Raw genomic sequence first — 13,932 nt, 5'->3', positions numbered from 1 at the left:
AATGAGACAGACATTTTTGAAGCTCGAACACTTCAGAAAGGCCTACATTGCTCCTCCGTCTTCCCTCTGCGTGTGACTTGCATTGTCTACGACTGAGTCTCCACTGCTCACTTGGCTCGGGTTGTGGCCTGCCCTTGTCATGGTTTCTGTTCTTCCAGTTTGAACTTTCTTAGCTGCCTGAGTCCCACCTCCTGTTACCCCTGTGCTGTCTGCTCAACAGCAGTCCATGCACACTGCTGGCACCTGTTCCCAGAAGGGCCTTGTCCTGGCCTCCTTCTCTAGGCCCCTGGCCAGTCCACATTGCCTCTTCCCTCTCTTCCACCTCCAAGGCCACTCCCATTCCCTGGGTGTATCACTCCCCTAGCCCAGGCCTTTGAGGATGGGCTCTTCTGCTACAGTGAGTTCTCCCTGCCCAGACGACAGAGCCAGGGAGAGAGAGTGGTGCAATGTGGGACCCAGGTCTATAGAGTTAACCTCTACCTTTGTCTTTTGCTTAATTATTAGAGTGCATATTACAGTAGAGAAAATGGGGACCACCATGTTTGATTACAAATACACAGGAAAAGCTGTGAACACTTGCAGCAGGTGACTCACTTGTTAGTACACCTAGGACACTCATACATTGCATTTCTGTGTGATTATCATGTAATCAATGAAAAATTTGTCCTTGGATAAAATAGCATGTTAGCTTTGTTAGGTTAATTTTAGTTTTTATTTATTTACAACCCGAAACCCTACCTTATATGACCTCACCCTTCCTGGATAGATAGTGATTGACTGTATTTATTTGGCCACAACTAAAGCTTACTAGGTAGTGCTGGTCTGACTTATCCTATCAGTGCTTTGCTGGGGACCTTCCCAGAGAGAGTTCACGGCCAGCAGAGTGAATCAGAAGGAGGAGGCTTTCCCTACTTTCTCCACAATGAGAACGAGCATGCATATGTGAAAGTAGAGTAGGAAGGGCACTCATCCCAGCAGAATGTGGAGGGGACATATTTCTGGGTGATTCTAGTCCATGTTTCTATCATTGTTAGAGAGACCTATTTTGAGTCTATATTGTGATTAATGTTGACTAATTAGCCAGGTTTGTGTTACTTAATTTCATTGGTTAGTGTAGATTTTTCCTTAAGAAACAATAAAAACAATCCAGTTCAGGATTTTATTCTTGGATGAGGAGCTAGGCTGAGAACATGACCCCTGTTTGGTGCCGATGGAACCTACCCAATCGCCAAGTCATTCCACAAGGGCAGGGATAATGCTGGCCAAGCCTGCCCTCTGACAAGGGGACACCAAATGTGATCAAATTCCTGGGATGGGGAAGAGGCCTCTTTAGCAGTGACCTGGGCAATATGTACCTCTGCAAATTGAGGGAGGGGAAGGGACCTCTAGAGGACGAGCCCATGGGCCAGGGTGGCTCACTTTCACTTTACTGCCTGTCGAATCAGGCCCCAGGAGTGTCTTCCACAAACCTGGCACTAATGCCGCGTCCCACTGCCTCATTGCGGTGGCCTCAGGGGTATGAGCTAGAGACTCACCTGGCATGACGAGTAAACCTGGACTGCAGCAATGTGGGATGAAAAGGAAACAAATAGATACCCCAGCAACCAGGCAACTCTGTGCACAGACCAAGGTAACAAAAGCCATGGGGCAGTGAAGTATTTCTTGGTCTGGGCCAAGGTAAGAAAAGCCTTGGGGATGGTGAGGTATTCCTTGGTCAGGACATGCCAAGGCAAGAAAAGCCAGCTGGGTGGTGAAGTAGTCCTTGGTCAGGACATCAAGAGAACTCCAGTGGGGGGGCGGGGGGGTGGTGCTTAAGCCTTCTGAGAAGGGAAGGCAAGAAATCCTTTATATGAGGGATTGAGCCTCAGCAGCCTTCAAAAATAAGAAATACCCCAGGTAAAGTAAAGTAGGAGATAGAAAGGGCCGAGGGGATAGTAAAATCCCCCCTGACATTCCCCTACACTTCATGCTAAAATAAAACGGCTAAACCCCCTCAAAAAAAAAAATCCAGCAAATGAGAAAATACTGTTATTTCATTTAGACCAAAGAACCCATCCTCAAATCCTCAGTTTTCTGGTCAAAGTTTGGGTCAAATGAGGATTAGATTTATCAGCTTTTAATAGAGTATGCCAATGAGGAGAGTCCCGTCTCCTGGGCAGAAATAGATTATGCCTTGTGTCGGCGGCAGGGGCCTGTCCTCCTTTACCTTCTAAAGGCTGCAGAAAGCAAGCCAACTCCTTTATGAAGAATGAGGTCCCTACCCCAGAACAGTCCATCAACATGTAGGACCTCCTAGACCACCTTCCCTGCCTATCACCCTGACCCCTAACCTCCCTCCCCATCAAGCCAGGGCAGTCCGCCCGAGCTGCCGGGCCTGCCAGAACCGTGCAAAGAGTGTGAAGGGAACTGCCTCTCTGCTAGGAAACTCCCAGCCCGGAGGAAGGCATCCGCAGTTTCCAGCGTCACTCAGGCAGAAGGTGATGAGAACGCTTACAAATGTGGCTCTGGCGTGCAGATGGCAGAAGACAGCAAGAGCACAAGACACGCCAGACGCAGCCCAGCATCCAGAGAGCGAAGGACGAAGCCTGGTCTGGTAGCAAAGAGAGAGAGACTTTGGTGTAGAGAAAGCTCTGTGTGTTAACTGGTGAAGAGGCTGTTTATAAACGTGTACAGTCCTATTTTCCTGCAGTGGGAGCGTCATAGGGTCACTTTATACCAGCTGTAACATTTTCATTGTTTTCAGTTGTCCTTTTTCTTTTTTTACTAGCAGCTAAAGATATACACGTTACTCTAAATTGCAGTCCTTTTTTTAAAAAAATATATTTTCTTGAATTATTTAGAACATGCAAGCCTATTATTTTTAGTGAAACAAAATGTTATGAAATGGGTTTCCTCTTAATTCTGGATTCATCATAGCTTTCTAATACCAATTGTAATATTTACCATATTCACCAACACTTAAAATTTTGTAAATACTTGAATCCTACCAGTGTTTCTTTAATAAACCTTGCATGAAAGTTTTAAAATTTTAACATTGGCACACAAAAATTTACATAGAATGTATGTTTGGAGTATTTCAAAATTTACACTGAAACATAATATCCTTAGAAAACAAGCTATAAGCCTGAGTAGGTTTTTAATTTTAGCAACTGGAATGCTTTATATTAGTTTGTTTTTCACTGTACGTTTCTCATTTTATATTCATTTAATCTGCCAATTAATTTTTTTATTGTAGAGTTTTTATTTTTTTTCTTTCTATGATGCCTTTTCAAATTGACAGGTCCTTAAAGTATTTTTCTTCCTAATTAAAAATGTGTGTGTGTGTGTGTGTGTGTGTGTGTGTGTGTATAAACTTTACCAAGTAAAACCAAGCCATACTCTTTTTGGGCCAATTATTAGTAATGAGTTCAAAGAAAAAGAGAGAGAGAGAAAGCAGCTTTCACTTCAAGTAAAATGTCTGGTTGTGGCAGATCTTTCACAAGTGGTAAAAGAGGTAAGAAAGGCTGGAGAGGACATGGGCTTATGAGCCTTGGTTTCCAATACCTGCAAATAATGAAAGTGAAAGAAACAATGAAATGTGTTGGAAATTTGACCATATTAGATCAATTTAGTGAATTTGTTCATAAGATAGAAAAAGACTGGTAAATCTTTTATTACAAAAGCTTTCTTTTGAAAGCCAAGGGAATAACTTCACAGATCAAATAGCCAAACAAGTTGCCGTTTCCTCTGAAATGCCTGCTTTTCACCTAACCCCTTGTCTTTTGCCCCAACTGCAATTCCCATTTTCTCTCCCACTGAAAAGGAGAGATTAATAAAAGTAGAAACTAGAGAAAACTCAAAAGGGAGGTGGGTGTTTCCAGACCAAAGAGAGATGCTGTCCAAACCCCTCACAGGGGAGGTCTTGTCTCAGCTGCTTCAAGGAACTCACTGGGGACCCCAAGCTATGTGTGATGCAGTTCTCGGAGTCTGTGGATATATACAAAATTATACTCTAGCAAAACAAGTTATAGATAGCTGCTTACTACATTAAAAAAAAAAAAAAAAACTAATAAGCGAACTGTAAGAAAATCATCCCTTTAGGGAAAAGATCCAGGGTTAAAGACCATTCCAAAGTGTTCAAATTAACTACACTGAAATGCCCCCAATTGGTCACCTAATACCAACTAATACCAACAAAGTATTAGTTGGTAATAATAGACGACTTTATTCACTGGGTAGAGGCTACCCTGTTCTCAAACACAACTGCCGGTAACGTAGTTAAGGCAATAATTGAAAACATCATACCCAGCTTTGGACTAATAGAAAACATTGATTCAGGCAGTGGAACCCATTTCACTGCACATGTCATTAAAAAGTTAGCCCAGGTGCTAGGCATAAAATGGGAATATCACATCCCTTGGCATCCACCTTGCTCAGGAAGAGTAGAAAGAATGAAGCAAACTCTAAAAAGTCACCTAACCAAATTAGTCTTGGAGACCCAGTTACCCTGGACTAAATATCTCCCATTGCCTTGTTAAGAATCAGAACTGCCCCTCAGAAAGATGGCAGCTTATCCCCTTATGAAATGCTATATGGGCTGCCTTATTTACATTCCACTACTGACATTCCTACATTTGAAACAAAAGATCGGTTCCTCAAAAATTATATACTTGGCCTATCTTCCACTTTTTCTTACCTTAAAACCAAAGGTCTCCTAGCACAGGCACCGACCCTGGAGTTCCCAGCACATCAGCATCAGCCTGGAGATCACGTCCTCATCAAAAGGTGGAAGGAAGGGAAACTCGAACCGACTTGGGAAAGACCTTACCTGGTGCTCCTAACTGCTGAGACTGCAGTTCAAACAGCAAAAAGAAAAGCACAGCCACCTCTGGAGTCATGGGCCACTGTTCCAGAAGAGAGTCCTACCAAACTCACTCTAAGAAAGACCTAACCCTCCTATGTCTACTGTATTATTCTGTCACCTTTCCTCATTTTGTAGCTAGCCACTTTATTATTAATGTAACTAGATCAAGCCTGCCTCAAGTTATCACTTTTGATGCTTGTCTCATTATGCCCCGTGAGGGTCTCCAAAACCAAAGGAAGCTAGCCTCTACCACCAAGTATCTCTGCCCCTCTAGAATAAATAAGACTGCCTATGACAGTGACACTTGCACCAGAAGTGTGCGAAGCGCTGGGTGGAGGTTCTGTTCTAGTTGGGGAGACGTAATTTGGACCACTGAGTATCAAAGCTGGACCTCCGCAGGAGGAAACTGCATTGATCTAAAACCCTACATCCACTTTTCCAAAGAAATTACTCCCTCTAATTGCCAACTTCAACAGTGTAACCCTATGCAAATCTCCATCACTGACTCCACCTCCGCTGACACTAACCCCACTCTAAGTCACTTCTGTGGCATAGGAGCTCAAATTCGTTCTGGGACAGACCCGCTAGGATCTTTTGAAATGTGCTTCACTGACCCTCTACCCCTTCCCTTTCTCCTTCTCCTAAACCAAACTGTTATTCTTTCCAATAACAAAGCCGTAGTTGACATTGTAGAAATTAGAGATTTAGAACAAACTTTAGCAGTTGAGACAGGATACCAAGATGCAAACGCCTGGCTGGAATGGATTAAATATTCTGTTTGCACATTAAATAAAAGCGACTGCTATGCATGTATAGCAGGCAGGCCAGAGGCTCAAATAGTCCCTTTCCCACTCAGATGGTCTTCTGACCGACTGGGCATAAGCTGCATGGTAAGTCTCTTTCAAAACCCCACAGCCTGGGGCAGTAAGGCATACAAGACTCTCTCACTGCTATTCCCTGAAGTCAAAGGCTCTGCAGGGCAGCCCCCACGGAGAGCCATCCAGCCTCCGGCCTCAGATGTTAATTTTTCCTTGTGTCTCTCACAACAGGGGAAGAAACTGATGCCTCTTGGACATCTAAAAGCTTACAGTGAAACCAAGCCTTTCCAAGAACTTACCAGTCACGCTGCCCTTGTTCACTCTCGGGCAGATGTATGGTGGTATTGTGGAAGGCTACTGTCGAGTTCACGGCCAAATAATTGGAGCAGCACTTGTGCTCTAATCCAGCTGGCCATGCCTTTCACTCTAGCATTCTACTGACACAGTAAGCAAAAACATCAGAATAGAGTAAAAAGAAGTGCCCCTACCCGGATTTATATATTTGACTTTCACATTTATATAGATGCTAGTAGAGTCCCACGAGGAGTGTGAGATAAATTTAAAGCTTGAAATCAAATAGCTGCAGGGTTTGAGTCCATGTTGTTCTGGTGGTCAACAATAAATAAAAATACAGATTAGATAAGTCACATCGATTACAACCAGCAATGATTTGTTAATTATACTAGGGATGCTATTAAGGGAATAGCTGAACAATTAGGACCCACCAGTCAAATGGCTTGGGAAAACAGAACAGTATTAGACATGCTACTAGCAGAAAAGGGTGGATCCTGTGTTATGATTGGAATCCAATGTTGTACACTTATGCCCAACCACACAGCCTTTGATGGGACAATTGCCAGTGACCCCTTCACCAGTTTTATGGAAAGGTGGTTCAGTAGATGAAAAGGGCTCATGTCTTCAATATTAACTTTTCTTACTGTCGTAGGTATACCTGTTCTCATAGGATGCTGCCTCACACCCTGTGCTTGAGGGTTAGTACAAAGAATTATTGAGACAACTCTTACCAACACCTTCCTCAATTATCCCCTACCTTATTCAGATAAGCTCTTTCTTTTAGAAAATCAAGCAGAACAACAGAGCCAAGATATGTTAAAAAGGTTTGAAGAGGAAGAATTATAAAAATCAAAAGGGGGAAATTGTTAGATATGGTCATGTTCCTCTTCAAACAGCTTGCCCAGTTTCCCCATTCTTTATTCTTTAATTCCAAGTATGCCCCCCACCGTTGCTGCACCTTAACCTGTCTAAATATGCCTAGACATGCCACAGCCCTGGTTCACATTCCTTTCCTTATTTGGGAATAGGCTAGCTTTCTAGTCCCCCATAGGCAACCCCTTCCTCCTCTCCCTTCTCCTCCATCACACGCCTATCTTATCTAAGAAAGTTTAAATGTTTAGCCAATTGGGACTAGTTTAGATTGTGTGGTCCAATGCCAGCCTATGGGGGAAAGACACAGAGGCAGAAATTGCATTAGGAATAAAAACCCCTCCTCTCCTTTGTTCTGTGTGCTCTCATGGCATCCAGACTTGCCAGCAGCACCCTTCTGCGGAAGTAAATTTGCCTGCTGAGAAATCCTTTTCTTGAGTGCTCATTTTCTTTGTGACTCTGAGCTTTTATTTCTAACACTCCCCAGGCTGTAACTGCCTGACAAGCTCTTCCTCCCTGCTGCACAAAGACCACGGCATTTCGGTACAGAAAAAGTTTAATAGATGCAAGTCTGGCCGTGCCATGTAGGAGATGGAGTTAGTACTCAAATCAATCTCCCCAAAGACCGTTAGTTACTAACTAAGGGTTTTTCAAAGGCAGTTTGGGAAAAGGAGTGGAAGTGACTATGCAGTGGGTGCTTGCTGCCAGTGGTTGGGGTGGCGATGAAACCATAGGAGGTTGAAGGTATCGCCTAACACTGAATTGCTTCAGGGGAGTTCACAGAGGAAGGTCAGCAGGTCCAGGTGGAGCCATAGATGTCCTGAAAAAATATCTCAAAAGGCCAGTCTACAACAGGGTGCCATCTGCAGGAGTGGCTGGCAACCATTTGTGTTTACAGCCTAGCTGAATGAGGCTCCTCTCTTCCCCCTAGTCTGATGGGCTTTCATTAGCCCATCAGGTGTTTGAGGAAACACCTGCTATCATTTAAACTATAAACTAAATACATCTCAAAGCTAACTTGGCTTAAGCCCAGAACATTAAGGAAAGGGCAAGATTGGGAGGGGTGTCGGTTAAATCAAGTGTCTTTTACTGTCATAATTTTCTCACTGATATAATTTTTGTGAAGGTGTTTTCAAGGTCAGTAATCTGTTGCTGAAAACTAGACATTCTGTGCAAAAACCCAGCCTGGAAGTCCATTTCTCCTTATGTTAAATGGGGGCGAATGGTGATGTGTTACAAGAACACCAAAAACTCTAGCCGTTTCCCTAAGACATAACCTAAACAGGTTAACACCTGTAGAATATATCGTTATGAATGCCTAAATCGTCACTTGTCTTGATCTCTAATCAATTAACAAGGTTGTTAACAGTCATCCTGTGTATAGCAACACATCAGTTTGCACACCATGCCATAGCTTTCTCTCTCTTTTTTTTTTTTTGAGATGAAGTCTTACTCTGTTGCCCAGGCTGGAGTGCAGTGGCACAATCTCAGCTCACTGCAACCTCCACCTCCTGGGTTCAAGTGATTTTCCTACCTCAGCCTCCTAAGTAGCCGGGATTACAGCCACCCACAATGCCCAGCTAATTTTTGTATTTTTAGAGATGGGGTTTTGCCATGTTGGCCAGGCTGATCTTGAACTCTTGACCTTAGGTGATCCATCTGCCTCAGCCTCCCAAAGTGTTGGGATTGCAGGCGTGAGCCACGGCACCTGGCCATAGCCTTACCTTTAAGGTGAGTCCTGGCAAAGAAGACATATAGCCAGCAATTTAATACTTTTAAGCAAAAATGTGGATAAAATGTACAGCAATTTTTTATTTTTAGAGTAAAAAATAAAATAATTTCCTGAAATGGTTATTCACTAAGCAAAGAATTTTGAGACCAGGGAGGAACCTCGAGATTCACAGTCCTTGCTGTCACACAGCTTGCCTTTCAAAACACCTGCACACACTTCTGACATTCTACCAATTGTATTTCAATTGTAGCTGCAGATTCTCCTGCACATCATTTTATTAAAGATGTCACATTGAGCTAGCAGGACATAAGTTTCCTTTTTTCCCATATTAATGTAGACTGAAGAAAATATTGGTTTGAGAGACGTGCATATTCTTTGAAGTTTGGGTACTAAAGACCAGAGGGACCCCAGTGTTAGAATATTAACTTAGAGGGGATCTCTTGAGATAATCCCTGTAAGTTAATATTCTAACGGTAGGATAGAGGTGGTAAGATATGCCACAGGGAAAGCTAAGTAAGGAAGTGGGTAGGTAACAAGTTGCAATTTGAAATAATGTGGTCAGCAAAGAGGGTGGTGTTTTAATAACATCCTAAAGGATAAGAAGCAAGCAATGTGAACTTGGTGTGGGGGAGAGTACCTTAGGCAGACAGAACAGCGAATGCAAACCTGTGAGGCAGAAGGTTTCTCTAGAATGTTCTAGAAAAAGCAACAGGGATGGGGTTCCCCTGTGAGCACAGTGAGGCAGCCTAGCAGGACGTGTGATCAGAGACATAAGGATGGTGGATGGGGGAAGGCTCCACACCATTTTTACCCCGAATAAGAATGGAAGTCACCAGAACCTTTGCGTTATTCTCAATCTAAGGGTAATTGAAGATCTCCAAGGGTAGGGCTGCTGCCTCCATCTCCAACCAATTAAATTGTGGCTGCCACATTTTCCCGGCTGAACCAAGATATGCAGCAGGCAGGAAGGCACGGACTGAGCACAAGAGATGTAAAGAATCCGAACAGCGTCAGGCTTTGCCCTGACCTCCCTCAGAAAACAGGTGCAGAATATCTAGGATGAGCATAGTGGGGAGTGTGCTCTCCATAGTTTCCTTGCAGGGAGGGGTGCATGCCAGGGCTTATTGTCCAACACGCACCAGAGGCAGTCAACCTGTGGGGATTTTACAGGTGCCGGGAGGAGACCTCCCTCTTTATTTCCCCAAATATGGCCCATTTGATTGCCCTCCGACACAGTTTTGAAGCCATCACCCCTCCTGCTTTTGTATGTAGCGTTGACCATGGCATCCACATGCAGATCGCACTTAGGGGGTAAGTAAGGAGGGTAAGAGTTGCTCACAAGGGCCTGCCATGCTCAGTGCTTTATATACATGCGCTCACTTAGCAATCTACAGAGGTTATTATTACTATTATTATTTGAGTCGGAGTCTCACTCTGTCCACTAGGCTGGAGTGCAATGGCGTGATCTTGGCTCACTGAGATCTCCTCCTCCTGGGTTCAAGCAATTCTCCTGCCTCAGCCTCCTGAGCAACTGGGTTTACAGGTGCCCACTACCACACCTGGCTAATTTTTGTATTTTTAGTAGAGACAGGGTTTCACCATATTGGCCAGGCTCATCTCTTGGCCAGTCTAGTCTCAATCTCCTGACCTTGTGATCAGCTGCCCTAGCCTCCCAAAGTGCTGGGATTACAGGCGTGAGCCACTGCACCCAGTCAAGGTCATTTTTATTCCCACTTTATAGGTGAGGAAACTGAAGCTCAAGAGGTAAAGTAACTTATTCAGCATTAGAGAACTAGTAACTTTACTATGTGGGTTCCAAATCCTGGAGCTTCTGATGTCAGAACCAAACCTCTTTACACGGCTCTACACAAACTGATACGTGGCCAGCAGTGACCTCAAGTATTATGACTGATTGATCGGATTAGACAAAGGCAGGGTAACGGCTCCTAGTGGTTGGGTGTTTTCCACCTGACAGCAGGTCTGTGAGGAATACCCAGGGGCAGAGGATAAGCTTGTTTGTCAGGGAAGGGCATTGGGGGCTTGGAGTGGGTGGAGGGTGGGAGCTGCATATAAATGTAGGCATAAAGTGTCTCCTGTCTTTTTGGGAGAACAGGGCTGGCCACCCTTCTGACTTCCCCACTGGGTGGTCCACCTCCTGACCCCCTGCATCCTGCATTCATTGTGTTTAGCTTGGCAATCTTTTAAATTAACGATGTCGAGATTCTCTAAATGATTCCTGCCACCAACGCTCAGATGTTTCAGGGAAAGATCCATGGCTTGGAGTTAGTGCTGAACAAAAACCGTTTTATAAGAAATTTAGTTCCGTTAACCATATAAAAGAAAATAGGAAAGAAAGGAGTGCTAGGCATTTTTCCTTTCCTGTTTTTCATAATGATAGAGTGATTCCAAATAAACATGGAGTATAAAATCACAGCCGGCTTTTCTTTTAATGCTGAAGTACAGGAAAATCTTTAATTTTTGCCAGTCCTGGGGGCTGAAGGTGTGAAACTTTGCTAAATAGGATGCACCCACCAAGCGCATTTTATTAGCTCTACTCTCCAATGGTGCTTCCAATTTTAAAACAGTTCCTTTAAAAATCCTCTGGGGGCAGGCACAGCAATCTCAGTTAATCCCATAATAATAAAAACCAGCCGCTAAAGTGCTGTTGTAATAACAATGACCAACACAGAGGCTTGAAGATGGATTGCTCGGAGGATTTCCTGCCAAGGAGTATTAGGGAGGCACCATGACTCCCTCTCCTTCCTTAGCAAGCAGTCGGAGGCTCAGCCTCCCTGTCGGGCTTTGCTGAGCCTGCCTGGAGGTAGAGATAGATGAGGTAATCTTCTAGCATCCTTTTGCATCCTGTGGGTCTGAAAATATCCTAGGTAACCTAACCTATTCCAATGAAAACTGCCTTTTCTATTCGGGGTTGACTGGGTGAAAATTCAACAAAGTTATTCAACAAATATTTACTCCACAGTCACCCTTGGCAAAGCCAGGGGGAGTTTTGGGGAGGGAAAGGATGAAGAATGGGACATTGATCCTACACTGGAAGAACAGAAGTCTAATGAGAGACAAAGGGATATTCCTAGGAACCCAACGCCAAATGGAACATGGAAGTGGGAGAAGCAGCACCCCCTTGTGCAGGGCGTCAGGAGGAAAAACATCATCTGTGGTGGGTTCAGGGATGAATAAAGACTTCCAGAAGATGCAGCAACTGCAATGGCTTTTTGAAGAGCAAGGGGATCTTGGTGGCTGGAGGAGGGGAGAGGAGCTCCAGGTTGGGGAAATGGTGAGAACAGAAACAGAGGGCTGTTGGGTGTGGATTCGTGCAGGCTCCTCCTGACAGCGGCGGTAGAGTCAGGAGGGGCGTGGAAGCTCGTGCCGGAGGCATGAAGGAGGAAGGGCCCGACACAGCCTTGAGGCCACACTCAAGAGTCTGGACTTTACCTTGTAGATGACAATGAAGATTTGAAAGGAGGGGACGAGCTAAACCTTAGACAGCAAATCTGATGATGGTGAAATTAAAAAGAAAAATACACCTTAGATGCATTTTATGTTTCGTCTACAGGGTAACAGGAACCTCGCGTTGTCAGTCCAACTCAGGAATAGAGTTCCACATGGAAACTGGTATTAAGGCAGCCCAAACAGCCCTCACTTAGATCCTGAACACCGTAGGGCCGTTTTTGTCCTTTAGTCACCTGGGAAGCCAGGCATGCACTGGAATTTTCCAGGGAGGCTCCCTTCATAAGTGGCCATTGACAGCATTGAAAGCAGAATTCTGAGTTCTAGGCCCCGAGCTTGTGAAGCGGCTCTGTGTGGTTTGGCTCTGTCCCTGGTGCCCAGTTTTACATCACTGACTTTATGAGGGCCTTAGGTGTCCTGAGAAAGGATCGGCCATGACCACACACACACATGCGCACACGTGCGTGTGCACACACACACACACACACACACAACGGGAATTGATGTGAAAATCCACTTTCCAGAGTTGTGTTCTGGGATAGGTACATATTGAGCCCAGAAATAAGTAACCATACTGACGTCTAACATGAGCCAGGACCAGCATGTATTTAAAAAAAACTTTTTATCCTTTAAATATAGAGTTTTAGAAACGTAGCAAGAGAACCAAAGGAAAAAAAACTGAGAAAAGGAATTGCCAGAAAAATAGATTCTAGAAGTTCAAAGGGCCAAATATTCTCTTGCAGTTCTGGAAGTCTATGGCCAGTGGGTTGGAGGTGGATGCCAGGCATTTGCTGGGAGCCTAAGGTGGAGAGAAAACCTAGTGCAGATTATCAGGAAGAGAAGGGGGACCCCAAGAGGGAGGCAGAGCCATTGAGCGTCAGGAGGACTAGAGTCAATGCGGGGACAGGGAGCACCTCACCGGATACCCAGAATCTCCCCAGGAGCTAGGATTCCCATAGGCAACAAAAATCACAACTGAAACAACAGGCAGAACCGAAACTAAAGAGCCCCGCTAAATTTGAATTCAGATAAACAACAAGTACTTTTTAGTATGTGTATAAGATACTTGGGACACACACTAAACGTTATTTGTTGTTTATCAGAAATTCAAAGTTAGCTTGTCTGATAACCCTACAGAAAGCCCCACAAGGCTTGGACAAGACCTAATCACGAAGCATCGCTTAGAGCAGGGGCACCTGGGAGCCAGGCCTCAAGACCACCTTCAAGGGCCACGGTGGGGGATCAGGGGCCCTGGACTGATGCTGTGGGGTCAGCCCTGAGCACAGGGTTGGCTAAAGCTGCTTGTGGGAGAGTGAAAGTTTCTGGGGTGATCTGAAGGAATCTGTGCATGACTGGCCAGCTGTGAATATGCCTCCATTGTTTTCATGACAAATGTTTTTTTCTCATTGATATTCATGCAGGTTGAGTTTTATTTGCAAGACCATTGGATTTCATTTGCTTTTTGCTCTGCCTTGTACTCTACTCCTTAGTCATATGCACAAGGGACATTCCACCATCATTAGCTGAATATATGGTGTCCAAACTCATTCGAGGCACAAGCCTTGGGGTGGTTGGCGTTGAAGAGAGGAATTCCTTTTCCTCATCCCAGGCAGCTGCTTTGGTGCAGGGCCGGGTATGCAAGAGCTTAGGTAGATACGGAAAGAAAGTCAAAGCGACCCTGCCATTTCACCTCCCATCAATTCACCTATTCAGAGATCCATTTAGCAAATACTGACCGAGAAGCTACCATGTTGGTTGCTGCATCCCCCAATCTCAAAGAGAGCAGGAAAGAAGCAGGCATGCTCCTTACCCTCAGAGAAGCTTCCTTCCTTCCTTCCTACCTTCCTTCCTTCCTTCCTTCCTTCCTTCCTCCCTCCCTCCCTCCCTCCCTTCCTTCCTTCCTCCCTTCC

Source organism: Sapajus apella, unplaced genomic scaffold, assembly GCF_009761245.1.
Source record: "Sapajus apella isolate SASKATOON/1434 unplaced genomic scaffold, GSC_monkey_1.0 scaffold32, whole genome shotgun sequence".
Classification (NCBI taxonomy): Eukaryota; Metazoa; Chordata; class Mammalia; order Primates; family Cebidae; genus Sapajus; species Sapajus apella.
This window is presented reverse-complemented; position numbering follows the sequence as displayed.